General features: G+C 48.3%; 1 protein-coding gene across 3 annotated transcripts in view; it reads left to right on the top strand.

Annotated features, from left to right (window-relative positions):
- LOC144163423 (cholecystokinin receptor type A-like) overlaps nucleotides 1-15,509 on the top strand; it is a 291,048-nt gene that overhangs the window by 118,047 nt on the left and 157,492 nt on the right. For 2 of the 3 annotated variants that reach the window (XM_077694409.1, XM_077694406.1), the window contains exon 1: nucleotides 12,627-12,985. The exons of the other annotated variant lie outside the window; for it this stretch is intronic. The gene's annotated coding sequence lies outside the window, so the exon portion shown is untranslated. Of the gene's footprint in view, nucleotides 1-12,626; nucleotides 12,986-15,509 lie in introns of those variants that run through there. 3 annotated transcript variants of the gene reach the window in all.

Raw genomic sequence — 15,509 nt, 5'->3', positions numbered from 1 at the left:
TTCTTCTTCAACAATGTTGACAAGTATGAACATTACACCGGACATAGACGGGTAGATTTAGCTGTGACTATATAAGGCTATTACGCAGGCATTGTTTTGCTTTGGCCGGGTGACTGAATCGAGTCACAGACAGACAGACGGACAGACAAAGGTAAAGGGCTATAGAATAAAATAAAAGCTCAACCCGCACCACATACGTATCGCGGGGGAAGACGGACAGACATACAGACATACAGACAGACCGAAATTTCTGGGTTTAAGTAGCCCAAGAAAGACTATCGTCTTTAAAAGCGTACGCGAAATGTCCCGCCGCCGTCTCACCCCACCCCGGTCCAGGTGCGGATGCCTCTGGGATCGGTGACCGGGCAAGACCGTCGATACGGTGGTGCTCGTCCGGCCTACGCTGCGAAGCGCACACGGCGTCGGGTTGCGTTGATGACACGCCTCGACCGCACACGCGATCAGGCTCCCAGGCTCGGATTTAGGCCGCAAGGCATGCGGGCACCGGGGCTGTCGTCGTGCTCCTTAGGAACAGGCCCGGGAAGATACGCCAGGGCCGCTCCCAGGCCCGGAGGTCCACGACCACAGGAACGAGCGGTACTCCATACCCGCTCGCCGGCCCGGAGGTCCGAGAACATGGGTACGAGCAGCTCCGTTTTAAATGCAGAGCATTTCAGTAACTCACGATGTCACCCGCGTTGACGTCCGAAGTCGTAGTCCGCACCCCTCCCCCTACACTATATAAAAAAAAAGTACTATCCGGCGCCGGGTTTCGATCCCTCGACCCTGCGGGCGGAACGCAATGTACATGGTGCTCTACCCACTGCGCCACAAGCCGACACAGAACGGGAGGCTACGAACGCGCCTTATATCCTTGACTCATTCAAACTACGTCAAGAAGCTGCTGATACAACGCATTCACTACCACCATCTCCCCAAACACTAAACGTTAACGCAATACACGGGGAGATGGGCCCAATTACGATGGCAGTGCAACGCCGGCACGTGCGAGGAGAAAAGAACAAAGAGAACAGAACTCCCGCTGGCGCAGTTTCAGGCAGGGGGCGCGCGAGCACTGCGAAGGCAGGAAATTTGAATTGCATGGGGTGGTAGCAGTAAGCGGATAACGGCGGTACATACCACTATGGCGAATCACTGCTCTGCATTTCCGACAGCTTTCACATTGAGTGGAACGGCTTCTAATTTTTCTCGTTCCGAGCAAGTGTTGCCACGATTACGGCGAACGCTGGAGTTTTTTTCCCGTTCTTCCTTCGCGTGCCTCCGTTTTCTTCCTTCTCGTCGTTGGTCCCGCCCGTCATTCACATTTTCCCGCGCTTTCCCAGATGAGGCGTTGGCCATTGAGTCATTCCGACACTCCACGTAGCGCACCAACAATAAAATCCCACACTTTACCATAGGGGGTGTCCAGTGCGGCGTTAGTAGGACCTGAATATAGGACAGAGGTGGGAATGGGGTTGGTTGTCGGGTGCCCAAAGAGATTGTCATGAATAGAGTGCAGGAGTTCTCGGGGGTGTAGATCGCTGTTTCGGATGACTAGAGAGATTTGGTGTGTGGCAGTGGTGCGTCTACGTTTGTCTCCGAAAAGCTTGCGAGAGATGTGCCAGGTTCGCTTCGTAATTAGGGTGCCCTTTAATTGGTCGCAGAAGGAGTGCAAATTTTGTGCTGTGAGCGTGTGAGCATACTGCACAGCTTGTAGGGTAATGTTTGCGATACGTTTTTTGAGGATTCGGTTGCGTTTTTGTTTCTGCCGCCGTTGGACCAGGCCCCTTTGGGATTCCCGTACATGTAGCAGATGGGTGTCAGCCTCCGGGTGTTTATCGGTGAGTTGCACCATTTTTGTGCGTTTCTCGACCACGGCTCCCAGGGATGCCGTCCAATGTTTAAGGCCATCTGTGATGGAGGGACGTGTGGTCGAGTTTTTGCTGAATCCGGGCCAATTTGTGATCCTAGCCTTCCCCAATGAGCGTGTGGTGCACCCCAGGTTAGTCGTTATCTTGATGATATAATGATCACTGCCCAGGGTTTCCTGGGTTCGTTGCCATTTCAGCCGGGTGACGTTTGCAAACGTGAGGTCAGGGGAGGTATCACGGGAGACGCCCGTGCCCAGCATGATGGTAGTGGTAAGGTCGTTGTATAGAGTGAGGGCATGATGCTGGGTAGCATGGAGAAGGGCGGTCCCTTTCTTCGATGCTTGTAAATAGCCCCAACAGTGATGTGGAGCCGTGAAATTGAAATCGCCGAGTAGAATGAAGGGACTGCGTGATGCTTGTTTTTTAGCGTCAGGTATCAAGGCGTGAGTGAGGTTGGTGGGGGACTGCAAACTTTGAGGATATAGTATACACTTGGGCGAGAAGGTCGGCCAGGAAAAACCTCTATAAAAGTGTGTGCGATGAGGGAGGCGAGGTACTGTTCTTGTGCGGTAAGGCACTGTGCCACTAAAATTGCTATGTGGTGCAGGGGGTCTTGTGTGTAAGTGGAATATCCTCGAAGAGTAAAAAAATGGAAAACAAAATTCTAATAAAAATTCTCAGACAAAATAAAAATATGCATCTTGTACATCTCCCCGTACAACCGAATAATCAACAAAAAATGTCTGCAAAAGAACGTTCAAAACATAAATAAAAAATCCCGAAAATGGCGAGACGTGTAACGCCCGGCAGTTCAACAAAAAGGCAGATTTGGCGGATGCTTCACCTGTAAGCGTTATAATAGCGGCAAATGAGGTATTTGGTTTTACGTAATTAAAAAAAACAAAAATAAGAAAAATAAATAGCAAAATTTGAACAAAAATGACCCGCAAAATAAAAAAAATATCCAACTTATCTACTTATCCAGGGAACCGAACAATACACAAAAAATGTCCTCAAAAGAGCGTTGGAAACACAAATAAAAAATAGCACAAAATGGTGAACCCTGTAACGCCCTGTCGTTCAGCAAAAATACAGATTTGAGGAAGTTCTACCGTTAGCGTTATAATAGCGGCAATATAGATAATCGGTCGGACAGAATTAAAGGAAAAACAAAAATAGGGGAAATAAAAAAATTTACAAGAATGAACGAAGAATATTAAAAATATGCATCTTATTCATCTCACCGTGGAACCGAAGAGTATGATTCATTCTAGGGTTTAATGCGCCGACGCAACGCAGGCGATGAGGCGCGCTGTAGTGTAGGGCTCCGAATTAATTTCGGCCACCCGACGATCTTTAACGTGCCCCGAAATCTCGAACACACGGGCGTTTTTGCTTTTTGCCTCCATCAGAAAAGCGGCCGCCGTGGCCGGGAATCGAACCCGCGTCCTCGTGTTCAGCAGCACAACGCCTTAGCCACTGAGCCACCGAAGGGTAAACAAAGGAAGTCCTGAAAAGAACGTTTAAAAAACGAGTAAAAAATCCCGAAAATGGCGAACCGTGTAGTGCCCGGCAGTTCAACAAAAAAATGCAGATTTGATGAAAGTTTGACCCTTTAACGTAATAATGGCGGAAATAGATACCATTGGTCGGACGGAATTAAAAGAAAACAAAAATAAAAAATAGATTTGTTTTACGAAATTGATTTTACAGAGTAAAATAATATGCCTCTTATACACCTCCCCGCAAAACAGAAGAAGAAACAAAAAAATTCGCAAAATAACGCTCAAAATAAGGCTGTAATCAATATACAGCCATATTTGGCTGTGCAGAACTCACACTCTTGTCAAGTAGCATAGTAAAGGTACTCATTAATTGGCAATTATCTGAATTTTCGTAGGTTTTTTCGCTGTCCTTCCGACACCAAGCTGCGCGGGGCATAGAAGCGAACCATTCCCCGAAAAAAGTTAGTGAATTGAGATTTTATTTGCTGCACTTCTGGTTTTGTGAAACGCACGCTTACACCACCTTCGGAAATGCGTCGTGAATGGAGATAAAGAGCGCGTCAATGTGTGCGCAGGCACTGTAGAGAGCACACCCCTGGGCATTAAATAGCGGATAAGATGCACATTTTTTAAAGTGCCTTCGCAATATTTCTACTCGCATAAATATTAGGCCATCGAGGACAGCGGTTCGCTCATAGTTCTCAGCGAGTGAAGGTGAATCCGGGACAGTGAGAGCAGCTGTGCAGATCTCTCTCTTTTTTTTGCATTGTCTTCGCTTTCCGTTTTCTTTTCCTTGGGGGGGAGGTGTTGGTTGCTGTGTAATCAACGACACTGACGCATTGTAAAAGGAGCTCTTGAAGCCGCAGCATTCTTGTTTTCTGGATATTTTTTTTTCTTTTTCACCACACGAACGTCCATTGTTTTGGGGATTAATAGTCCAGAAATAAACTCGCCATGTAAAAGGCTTCATTATCTCATGAATATAACTATGTCAACAGTGTTGCTATGTAATGTAAAATAAATATGTAAAAATGTGAACGTATAAATGCTCGCCGTGAGTGAGTTGCTGTTAGCACACGCGCAACAAGAAATATACAAATCCGAGAAATATTTGGAAATACTGCAGCTTTCGTCTTCATTCTAAACTTGAGTTTTACAACTAATTGGTTTCCACCAGAAACCACAGGCCCTGGTGAGAGTAATGTTTGTTTTATAGTGTTAAATAAGACTAAAGCCCGTTCTACACGGTGCGTTTTCCGTCTGCGAATTCGGTGGAACGAACATTCGCACTTGCGAAGTCCGCAATGCCTGAAAATGTCGTTACATAGCCTGCGAGCGTCACGATCTTCGCATTTCAGAGGCACATAGCTTGCAGACTGTATTAAGTGTGCCGAATGCAAAGATTCTTGTGAATTTAAAAAAAAAAGGTTTTATTTTACTTTCTGGGCAAGTTCTTTCAGGCTGTTTTTCAATAAATATGAGTTTATTTGCTGTTTTATACAACAATCGCCTATAATTTATCAATATACGCACACATATCACAGAAGGCAAACACAGGAAGCAACCCTGGGTTCATTTGTGTGCGCCTAGCACAACTCCGTTTACCTCGGCCGGTTGTTCTTGGGTTGTGCTGTACTTGTTCCCGGCTGTGATGTCCGGCACTTGCGTGGATACCGATTAAGCATTCGATGAAAACGGCGTGAGACATAGTGTTGTGAACGCGCGTGCGTTTGTTTCGGTGCACCCGCTGCGGGGCGCAAAGACAAGCAACGCCATCTGGTTGCTAAGCGTGAAGATGGTGATGCCGTGACGTTCACATACCTGTGTTCCTATTGTCCGCAGGTCCAGCCCCTCTACGCCGCACGAGCCGAACGATCGGCGGGGGATGCTCGACCGTTCCAAAAATTTGGCACTTTGCCGCAGCAACGACAAAAGGTCGTTTGGCCGCCCGAGCAGCGCCGCATCTGCTAATTCGTAGGGACGATCGCACCATGTAGAACGGGCGTAAGGCATTCAGCGTTTTCAAAAAGGCACACCATGACACTGCACTGCACCTCAATCATACGTAAAAGGATTGAAGGAGCTGAAGATAGCTAAACAAAAATAATTGTCCACACGTGGAAAATTTCCCTTTGGCATAACATCGCTATGCCTCCTCTGCTTTTCGCTCGTGGTTCATTCCTAGCTGGTGTCATAAATTAGTTCCGCATGTCACGCACTATATCTGCCTCCTGGTGGGTTAAAAGGAAATGCCTCTAACCTCGGCGCCTACGCGTGTATCCAAGCACGGAGCACCGCGCTCGAGGCAGTTAGGCTCCCGACGCGCGTGAATTTTTCAAAGAATGAACAGCGCTGTTCCCGGAGCTTCGATGCCCGGGCTTTGAAACCGGTTTCCAAGGTTGAGAGCTACAGCCTAGCAAGGCTATGAGGAGCGCGATCAAAGGTCAGGGGAGACTTCACACCATGTCGGAACCCAACTTCCACTAAAGTCTCCCACGCGCGGAGACTACTGAGAATTTTTCAGAATCAAACCCAGACATCAGTCGACAGTTTTTAGCGTGCGTTCTTCTTTATGTGGATTCCCCGCAAGGGCGGCAATTATAAGACTTTCCTGCCGGCTTCCTTTTGTAGCAACGGTTAAGGGCACGATTACCAACAACGCTTTTCTATCGAGAAACAGCCGCCAAAGGCGGCCGTTGGTCTTGCTACGCGCGGCTGCACGCGCGGAGCAGCAAGGGCCTCCGGATGCCCTCCGATCTTTGGCGGCGCCCCTGGCGGAAGCATTTGTCCCCAAATGAAACTTCCGTGCGAGTTTCATGACCCGAAAAAAGCACTGAAGGACTCGATTATTGGTTATAAACGGCACTGTTTTTAAGGTCAGTACACTGAAAATTAAAGTGCTCGCGTGCATGTTTCTTAGGGATGTCCACCATCAATGCTCGAGAGAAATACAATTTCATGATATCTTTCTACTAAATCCTGTGTCACCTCTGTGTCGTGTGTTAAAAATCTTCGTAGATCGTTCACCTTCGCAGGGAGGAATGACGCTTGATTTTTTCGTCTACTTTCTGTAATTGATAACGGCTCAAAAAATGAATCTCTTAAGCTTTGAAGCAGCAAAAAATCGGGTGTGAGTGTTTAATGGTTCATTTCTAGGAACTGGTGGGGCCGGGTCTAACCTCATGAACAGAAAACTGCTTTTTTTCCTACCTGTGCAGAATGACCGCGCTCAGGCAATAAAAACCGTCTTAAAATAGGTCAGATACCGACGACGCATTTTGTGCCCAATATTGCTACTGCTGCATTATTGAGTAGACGCCCATCTGCCTACTGAAGAATACGACCGTGTCAAACTAGGGCCTACTTCCTTGTCCCACTAAGCAGGTATACGAGAGCAGTCAGTTTTTCTTAAAATGCAGTCGCTCAAGCGCGGCTCACTGTTTAAAGGGGTAATCATTTAAGTTTTCGACAATTACACACTTTATACGATGAAAAACAGGGGAAAGGGTTCACAGAATTGTGAATAAATTGTTAGGAATTTCGTTGCCACGAAATTCCTCTTGGTTATTGCAATATTCGCTCCGGTTACGCAAAGCACGCTGTTTATTTTACCTACTGCATGCGCACCTCCGTGGCGAATGATTGCGCGAGGTTCGCCCTCCTGATTTCAAGCACAAGCGAAGTCACGACGCGACAGTTGGAGTAGTTGGTTTGGTTCATTCTAAACAGCGCCTGAAGGCCCGGGGGCGAGGGGTGTGTCTTCTCTTTTCTCGTCCGTGCCTTTAAGCGCTATTTACGCTGAACGCATGAAACTTTGCTGTCGAGGGGGTCAGCTCCCTGGCCTAATATGCGCCGAGACGAATGCGCCATCGCTTACGACAACCCAGACCCTGCACCCCGGCGAGCAGTCCGCCAATCCACGGAGAAGGGCGAGAGTGAGAGGAACGCAGCTCCAAAATCGCGTCAAGGGTTCCTCGTCGTTGTCGGAATGACGCCCGGGGCGATTCAAGGCCGGAGCGGGACAACGCCGTGCCTTGAGTATTCATATAATGGGCTTAACGCCAGTTGACCCCGGTTTCAGAGGCGCTCTGGCCGTCAGCCCCTTGCGACGTCTCGACGACAAATCCGCTTTACTTCCAAGCTGTTCGAGACACTGGGGGCTGCTAGTGTGGAGATTGGCAGCCCCTTTGGAAATTATCACGGTCGTAATAGGACCAGAATGAAGCATGTAACCATCACGGTGTCAAGCTCCCGATCTTAACGAATCACGTGCAACAGAGACGTTTGTGTGGCTTTTTCTCGTCGTCGCAATCGACAACAGCGTGACTTTCGGCGACTTACACTTTCTATTCAGACACCCGGCTATGACAAGCGTAATGACAAGCACAAAGAGATGAATGGTTACATGCGCCTACAGAAGCGGTTAATGGGCTAAGGCGTTGTGGATGTGAGCACGAAGGCTGTGGTGCATTCCCGGGCCCCTCATTGTTTTCGGAGCGCGGAGAAACACGAACATTCCCGTGCGTCAGATTCTGGAGCAGCTTAGCGATCCTTAGGTGGCCGAAGTGAATTTGTAGCCCTCCACTACGGTGGCATCTCATGGTCCGAGTGTAGTTTCAGTGCTCAGAGCTAGCAAATTTGACATTTGAAGAAAAAAAGTTGATGCACGGCTTATCTATAGATTTATTGAACTAAGCTGGCCTTAATGCATGCTTTCTTCTCTACACAAGTTTATTTAATTTTGTTGTGTATCTTATATTTGCATATTTTTGACTGCCGGTTTTTTCTTTTTTTTTCATCATTTCGCTTAGGACCCCATACTCGACAACAAGGTACGCAGGCACAATTCAGCGTAGAGCTTCGGAAACGAGCTCGCCAAATCACGAAATAACATAGAAACACGGCGTTTGCACTTGGTTTTCGAGCTTAACAAACGCAGCTAAAGCCATACATATACTTGTGTAGTTGTTTTGAGGGAGCTTGAAGTGTATTCCGAAGGAGCGCTGTGAGAACTACGCTTAGTTTGATAACCCGCTGAACCAGTCGTCCCTAAAGGGGGATCATTTCTTGCCGAGAATACGTCCGCGCGCACTTTGTTCCCTGCGGCGTAGTAATAGCGTTTGCTTCGGGGTAGCCCCATCTGCAGGTCGAAAGAACAGAGTTTTTCGAATTGCTTTTGAAGAAATGCGAGTTAATGTGAAGGTTTACAATCAAAACTATCATCGTCATTAGTGCTCAAGTTTTACCTAAGATATGTTCACTTGCCTCTTGCAATAACACGAAGCATTCTGCGATGTTTTTTTTTTTTTTTTTTGCAACATAAAGCCATGTGTAAAACGCCTCGGGGTGTTCTTAAATCTATCCAGTGAAGGGCTGTTTTCTATTTTTCGTGCAAATGACATCGTCTCTGAAAATGTCCATGGCTGTTGTTTACCCAACGATTGCGTTCAGATCATGTAAGGGCAACACTGCATAGCGAAATGTGAACTGATTTACTATTATGCAATGGCATCAGGAACAAGAGAGCGTTGTTGTCAGCGTAAGTCCACAGAAGAAAGTAGTTTATCGGGTAGTGTGAATAAACGGCACTGCAGGGGCGCACTCTGAGCTCATAGTATAGTAACAAGACGCGGTGGCAAACACCTACACGTGCTTCGATTGGTGGAACGGCTGGAGTACTCACAGCATTTCCTCCACGCGTAGTCCTAGGTTGCTATTGGCGCTGAGGGGAAACAACCGATTACTGTAAAATAAATTGCCGAAGGTTGCACTCGTGGTGCCAGGCTAGAGAAACACTAGGGCTGGGGGTCTACCTAGCTTCTCCCCCCACTGACAGCGGATACCAGTAGAGAGGGCAGAAAGTGCAAATGCACGATCCTCGTGCGCCGAGTGGCGGTCACCCTCTACATTAACCGGCGCCAAGACGTCGTGGCCACTGACCGACTCAAGCCCGCTTACGTCAGCTCCCTAGGACCAACCCAGGGCTTCCTCGTCTCAGCTACCCCGCCCCGGAATTCCCAAGCTCAACCACCCAAAAAAGTCACATGGACAACACAACTAACTCTTTTATGGTCTCCAGACTTGTGAAGACTCGGCAGAGTTAGAAACGCAGCGGGATTCATTCAGCGAATGCAACGAAGCCAATCTGTGATCGCCCGACTACAGCAGCGCTACTGACCGAGTGCCCCGCGCCAGCACACGGCTCCAGCAGACGGACGCCACTCCCGGTCCACGTGAGTGCGAACATTCGTGACTTGGACTTTTTTGTCATAGGTCTGTTTCAATTAGATTAGCCTGATTTTTATTTGTGCAGTTTACATAGTAATTTGTCCCGTTAATATATCGGTTTTGTGTCCGTAGACAAACTATCTCGACTCCTCTCCACCTGCTAAAATTAACACCCTCATCACGAAAACAATCTGTATCACAGAGGTATTTCATACCCGTTTAGACGGGTGGACAGAACATTTTCTACAAGCGGAGTATGTTTTGTACCTCACGATCGTTCACACAATATAAATTGGCATAATTTATTACAAGTGAAGCTGTTTAAGCTTGAACTAGGTTCGGTGGCGTTAGTCAAAACACACAGAGAAAAAAAAACTGCACCCCCTGTAAAGGGTGCAGCACCGCAGATAAGGTATAATCACAGTGAAGCCAGCTTTGGAGCCTGTTCGAGTGGGATCAGGTAAGGCACAAGCGATGCGTACTTCTTACTATACCATTTCAATGGTACTAGTCTTCTTGGAAATCTAAAACTTAAAAAAATGGTGCAGGCTGCAATACTGCTGCAAGGCCGAAGAAACAGCATAGATGGGGGTCGACCTAGCTTTTTTCTTCCTTAGATCCGCTGTGAGTGCGGTGGACACACTGAAACAGCCTTGTAAAATCCGGTTAAACTTGGCCTCACTTCTCAGCGCTTATCCTAGATTAGCGACAATATCGCACAGCTTAGCAAAAGTAGCAAAACGTAGCAACACCGGAAGAAGCTAGGTCGGCCCCCAGCTCCACTGCTCCTTTTTTGCAGCTGAACATCTATTTCACACCGTTTCAACACCCTACAGAAAGCGAAGCGTTTTGCAGTCAGTGAACACCCTATTTAGGGTCTTTTTAATTTAAATGTTCAAATCGGTATTTCACATGCCAAAGCTAGACTTGGAGCATGGGGCGCACTGTATATGGAAACGAGGGAGCATTGCAGACAATCATTTTTTTTGTCTTTTAAACATTTCTTACGACTAGACGAGGGTATGAGGGGATGTCTTGCTCCTTACAGTGTAATTAAGCATGCATGCATGTCCTTATTGAACAGCTGAACACTTTTTCCACACCCTTTCAACACCCTTAGAAAAACCAAGACTGCTGAAGTTGATCAGCACCCTTTTTTTTCACACAAAAAGGATGCAGGGCTTGGAAAAGGGTGTTGAGATTTAAGAAAAAGGCTATTATGGGCTCCCAACTCCCCTTTTCCACTTATGCTACACCCTTTTTGGCCAAAAATGGTGTAACAAAGTCTAGTGTGACCTCTATCCACTCCACGAAACCTCAAACGCAATTTTTTGCATCTCCTAGCTCATTGCTTCCTGTTTGAAATCATTATGTTAACCTCGTCGGATCGTATCATAGAACGCGCCGCAGGAATTCGTTTTTGGTGTATGCTGTCATCCACATTCATGTCGCCTACCTTTGGCTTCGGAACTAAATGACGTCCTGGATTTTGTTCCAGCGCCACATTCACACGGCTCCTATTTTCATAAAGGGTGGTTTTAACTTTACGTATATTTCTTCGTCCACTGAACCTCCCGCATCAAACACACCTTTACCCCGAAACACTGACCTCTGGAAGCTTTGTTTTTTACCTTTCCTTCCCCAGCCTGTTTTTGAACTGACAATAGCCACACAAGAACATGGTAATGTATTGTTTCCGATTTTATACTCCGAGAAAACAGCGACAACAGAAGTTTTCCCAGTGCGTAATGTCTGGAGGGGGCTGTTATACTCCGCGGAGCGCCAAAAGAGCCTTATTGCGAGTATTTCGAACGTCGCACGAGGTGTTTTCGTGATTTTTTGCACGGAGTCTGCTTTTAAATTTTTGCAGCGATGACAATAAAACTAGGCGTGAAAACGAAGACGGTGTCATGCATCACGCGCAATCGCGTTCCAAAACACGCGCGCGCGTTGACATCCGGGTCCATCACTTCGGCACACTGATACACTACATGACCTATTCCCATTTTAAATTTTAACCGAGTACAGCGACGCACCCAGGCTTCGTCACTATATCGTCACCGAAGTGTCATGTGTACCTGGTGTAAGCGATCGCTCACTCCTTCAATGTATTATAAATGAGCCACTTGGTAAGACTACGAGCAGGTGCGGAATTCTCAGTTGTATTTCGTGTCAAGATCAATTATGACGTAGTTCTACTTGCGAGGCCTGGGACCAATAACACGAACAGAAACTGACGCCCCGCCTTGCTCTGGTTGCGTCGTATCCGGGTCGTCTGCTTGAAGCCAATGAGCACTTGCGCAAAATTTGCACCTTGAAACCAACGTGAACTTGACAAAACTGGTAATTTTCCTCAGTACTACCTACCAGCGGGAGCAAACTACGGGGACGTTTTGAATGAGCCCTACTCCGGCTTTCACTACAAATTGTATCAGACTGAAAAAGCGTGTGATATTTGTTGGACTAATCCGTGCGCAGATGGTAGCAGTTGAAATAACGTATACGAATCCAAGAGAATATTCTGAAAATGCCTTACAATGACGATTTCAATGTTCCGTATAAAGAAGGCCGAAAACTCTAAAATGTAATAAAATTGCGACGTCAACATTTAGAAATAAAGACACGAGATATCGGGATCGCTGATACTTTCTGTATTTTGCAGCATCTAAGAGAAAGTTTTACTTTCACTAAAACTTTGTCTACTACGCTGTCTGCAGCGCAGCTGGCAGGATTTTTTAGCGTTGAAACCCGCGCGGCGTCAAGGTTATCGCGTGAGTGAAGAGAAACGTCCTCAAGTCGCACAACACATTGAGACAGACCACAGAGTGGCCGGACGTTTTGTTTATCTCCCAAACACCCAGCGCTGGGTCGGCGCCGCCGTAGAGGTTACGGCGCCAATTGAAGCTGCCTGAATTGCGCCCCTTCCCCCCCACCCCCCAACTCTCCCCCTTGCGCCTCTCGTCCTCCTTCTCTCCGCCTGGGGCAGTGACGTCGTTCCTCGCTCTTGAAAGATACGCGTATCGCACTCGGGCAACGTGAAACCCCGGGGGGCGAATGCCCAAGGCAGGCATTCTGCGGTGTGTGTATTCCTGGAGCGTTAGCTCCTGCTGACGCCTCCGCTGCGATCGCGTTGGTGAACAACTGCGGTGTTCTTTACATCAAAGACCACTTTACTTCACAGAACAAGACCACCGTACACATCTCTCCAACTGGTTCAACGAGGTTCTGTCCGGGGGACAATGGTGGTGCGAGTTGCGTTCTGTGTTAGCGTGACCACAGCGAGCCGCCGAACTTGGCGACATGATCCCACGTTCTTGGTTTTACGAAGTGGGGTGCCTGTTGGAGTTATGCAATCGGCGCAAACGGCGTCTTCGTGATCAGGTGAGAGATTGCTGTTTCAAAAACACACTAGCATTCCTTGTGCGCCGAAGCTACATCTTCGGCTGAGGGATTCACATACGGCTGCTTACCTACTTGTCCCATGGGGAGTTCTTAGCTAGAGTTTATATATAAAGAGCGAGTGTATGTATATATATATATATATATATATATATATATATACATATATAGTATAAGTTAAGAGTCGGATACACAGCAAAAACAATAACAAACAAGGTTTACTTACGTAGCGGCAACGGGACTTGCCTTCATCAAGTTACATGATTTTGCTGATGTTACATGATTTTACATGATGTTACATGATTTTGCATGATTTTGCACAGTAAAATCGTGTAACTTTACTCTGATGAAGGCAAGTCCCGTTGCCGCTACGTAAGTAAACCTTGTTTGTTATTGTTCTTGCTGTGTATCCGACTCTTTACTTATACTATTTCTGCGGGCTTTGTGAGTTTTATCTTTCTCTTGATTTATATAATTATATATATATATTGTAGCGTTGATTATGGACGCGATTGATGTAATTGTCACAGGCAACCATGCAAGGACAATTCCCCGTTGGGGATATTCGGCTTGGTGCACGCCCGACGACGATGAGGCAGAAGTATCGCTTGGGCACGGGCCGATCGAGTATCGCGTCGGACATAGCTTGCTGAGCACGAAGAACCTCGGCTTCTCCGCAGCTCTAACTGCTCGTTAGTGGTCCAATAAACCACACTTCAGTTTGGTGGAGTGTGCGGGTTCGTTCCCAGCGTGACTCTACCTTCGCATTGCAAGACTCCGATACCACATCCTGGAGTTACGGAGCAGACGGCTACAGCCCGTGATACAGCTGAACACCGACCGGGACATGGCACCTTCCTCACCGCAGCCCATCATGTGTTCGGGTGTGCTTCGCCAGCGATACCCCCCTAACTTCGATGGAACGGATGACAACGACGTGGAGGAGTGGCTGTCGCAGTACGAGCGAGTGAGCACGCACAACAGATGGGACGATCGCATGAAGCTTAATGACGTTGAGTTTCATTTGGACCACCTAGCGAAGAAGTGGTTCCACAACAACGCAGCCACCATGGCTACCTGGGCTGAATTCAAAAACCGCATTGTCGAGGTCTTCGGCCGACCCGCCGTGCGGAAGCTTCTTGCTGAGCAGCGTCTCCGCACACGAGCACAGCGTCCTGGAGAGACCTTCACCAGTTATATCGAGGATGTTGTGGACCTTTGCAACCGTGTTGATTCAGCTATGGCGGAAGCAGAGAAAATTAAGCACCTGATGAAAGGAATCGATGATGATGCTTTCCAGATGCTGTTAGCGAAAGATCTGCGAACCGTTGCTGACATTATCACCCAGTGCCGAAGCTACGAAGAACTCCGCAGACAGAGGGCGCTTACCCGGAGCTCTTCTGTCCAGGGAGAGCCGCTGTCGAGCTTGACGGAGGCGGGGGCCGACGCATCCTTGATGCGGCAGCTTCAACAGTTTGTTCGCGAAGAAGTCGCTCGGCAAGTGTCACTTCTTACCCTGGAGCCTGGATCAACGATGCCACCGTCTGTTGCTGGCCCATCTCCTCGATACGGAGTGCCTCCGCAGCCTACCGAAGTGACTCCTTCCGTTGTCTCGCCGACGCTTCCAGCGCTTCGCCACATGATCAAGGAACAGGTGGCTGAGGCACTGCCACCCACTCTGTATTATGCGCCCCTCACGTATGCCGAAGCCATGGGGAGACCGGTACAGCCAGCTGGGGCGTCTTTTCGGGCCATGCCGCCAACCCCGCTACGCTCTGCGGTACACAGGAATCCGCCACCGGGGAATCCGTGGCGCACGGCCGATAATCGCCCCATCTGTTTCGCCTGCCGACTTCCAGGCCATGTGGCCCGTTACTGCCGCCGCCGCGTGTCCGCGATTAATGATGACGTTAGCCACACTTTTGGCTCTCCACACGGGTCTTCGCAGCTAATAACCGACGTGCCACCCAGGTCGCCGTTACCTGCTTCCCGTTACAACGATTTCAGCCGTCGTGACGCCGATAGCCGCCGTTCAAGCTCCCCACGTCGCCGCTCACTATCGCCTATGTGACGTCGTTCAAGCCCAACTGAACAGGAAAACTAGCCGCCGCAGTTCCGGAGGCAAGAGCTGCGCGACTTTCGAACTGTAAAAGGCCTACAAATGTAATCGACGTATCTGTTGAGGGTGTACGTACAGTCGCACTAGTCGACACAGGCGCAGCCGTTTCCGTCATTACCGCCGATATTTGCCGCTCGCTTAGAAAAGTTACGACGCCACTGCCGCAATTTTCGTTATGTACCGCAACTGCGCAACGTGTAAAACCTTTGGCAGCCTGCACGGCGCGTGTCACAATCCAGGACGTCGTGTACCCCGTCGAGTTCCTCGTGCTGCCATCCTGCTCCCATGACGTCATTTTAGGCTGGGACTTTTTATCTCGCAATCGCGCAATAATCGACTGTGCGCGTGCGCAAGTAGAATTTGATTCTCCGTTGGACGCGCCTTACG

The sequence above is a fragment of the Haemaphysalis longicornis genome, unplaced genomic scaffold (genome assembly GCF_048455015.1).
Source record: "Haemaphysalis longicornis isolate Haplotype H1 unplaced genomic scaffold, Haemaphysalis longicornis Haplotype H1 scaffold_12, whole genome shotgun sequence".
Taxonomy (NCBI): Eukaryota; Metazoa; Arthropoda; class Arachnida; order Ixodida; family Ixodidae; genus Haemaphysalis; species Haemaphysalis longicornis.
Note: the sequence above shows the minus strand (reverse complement) of the source record. Positions and strands in the feature narration are given on the sequence as shown.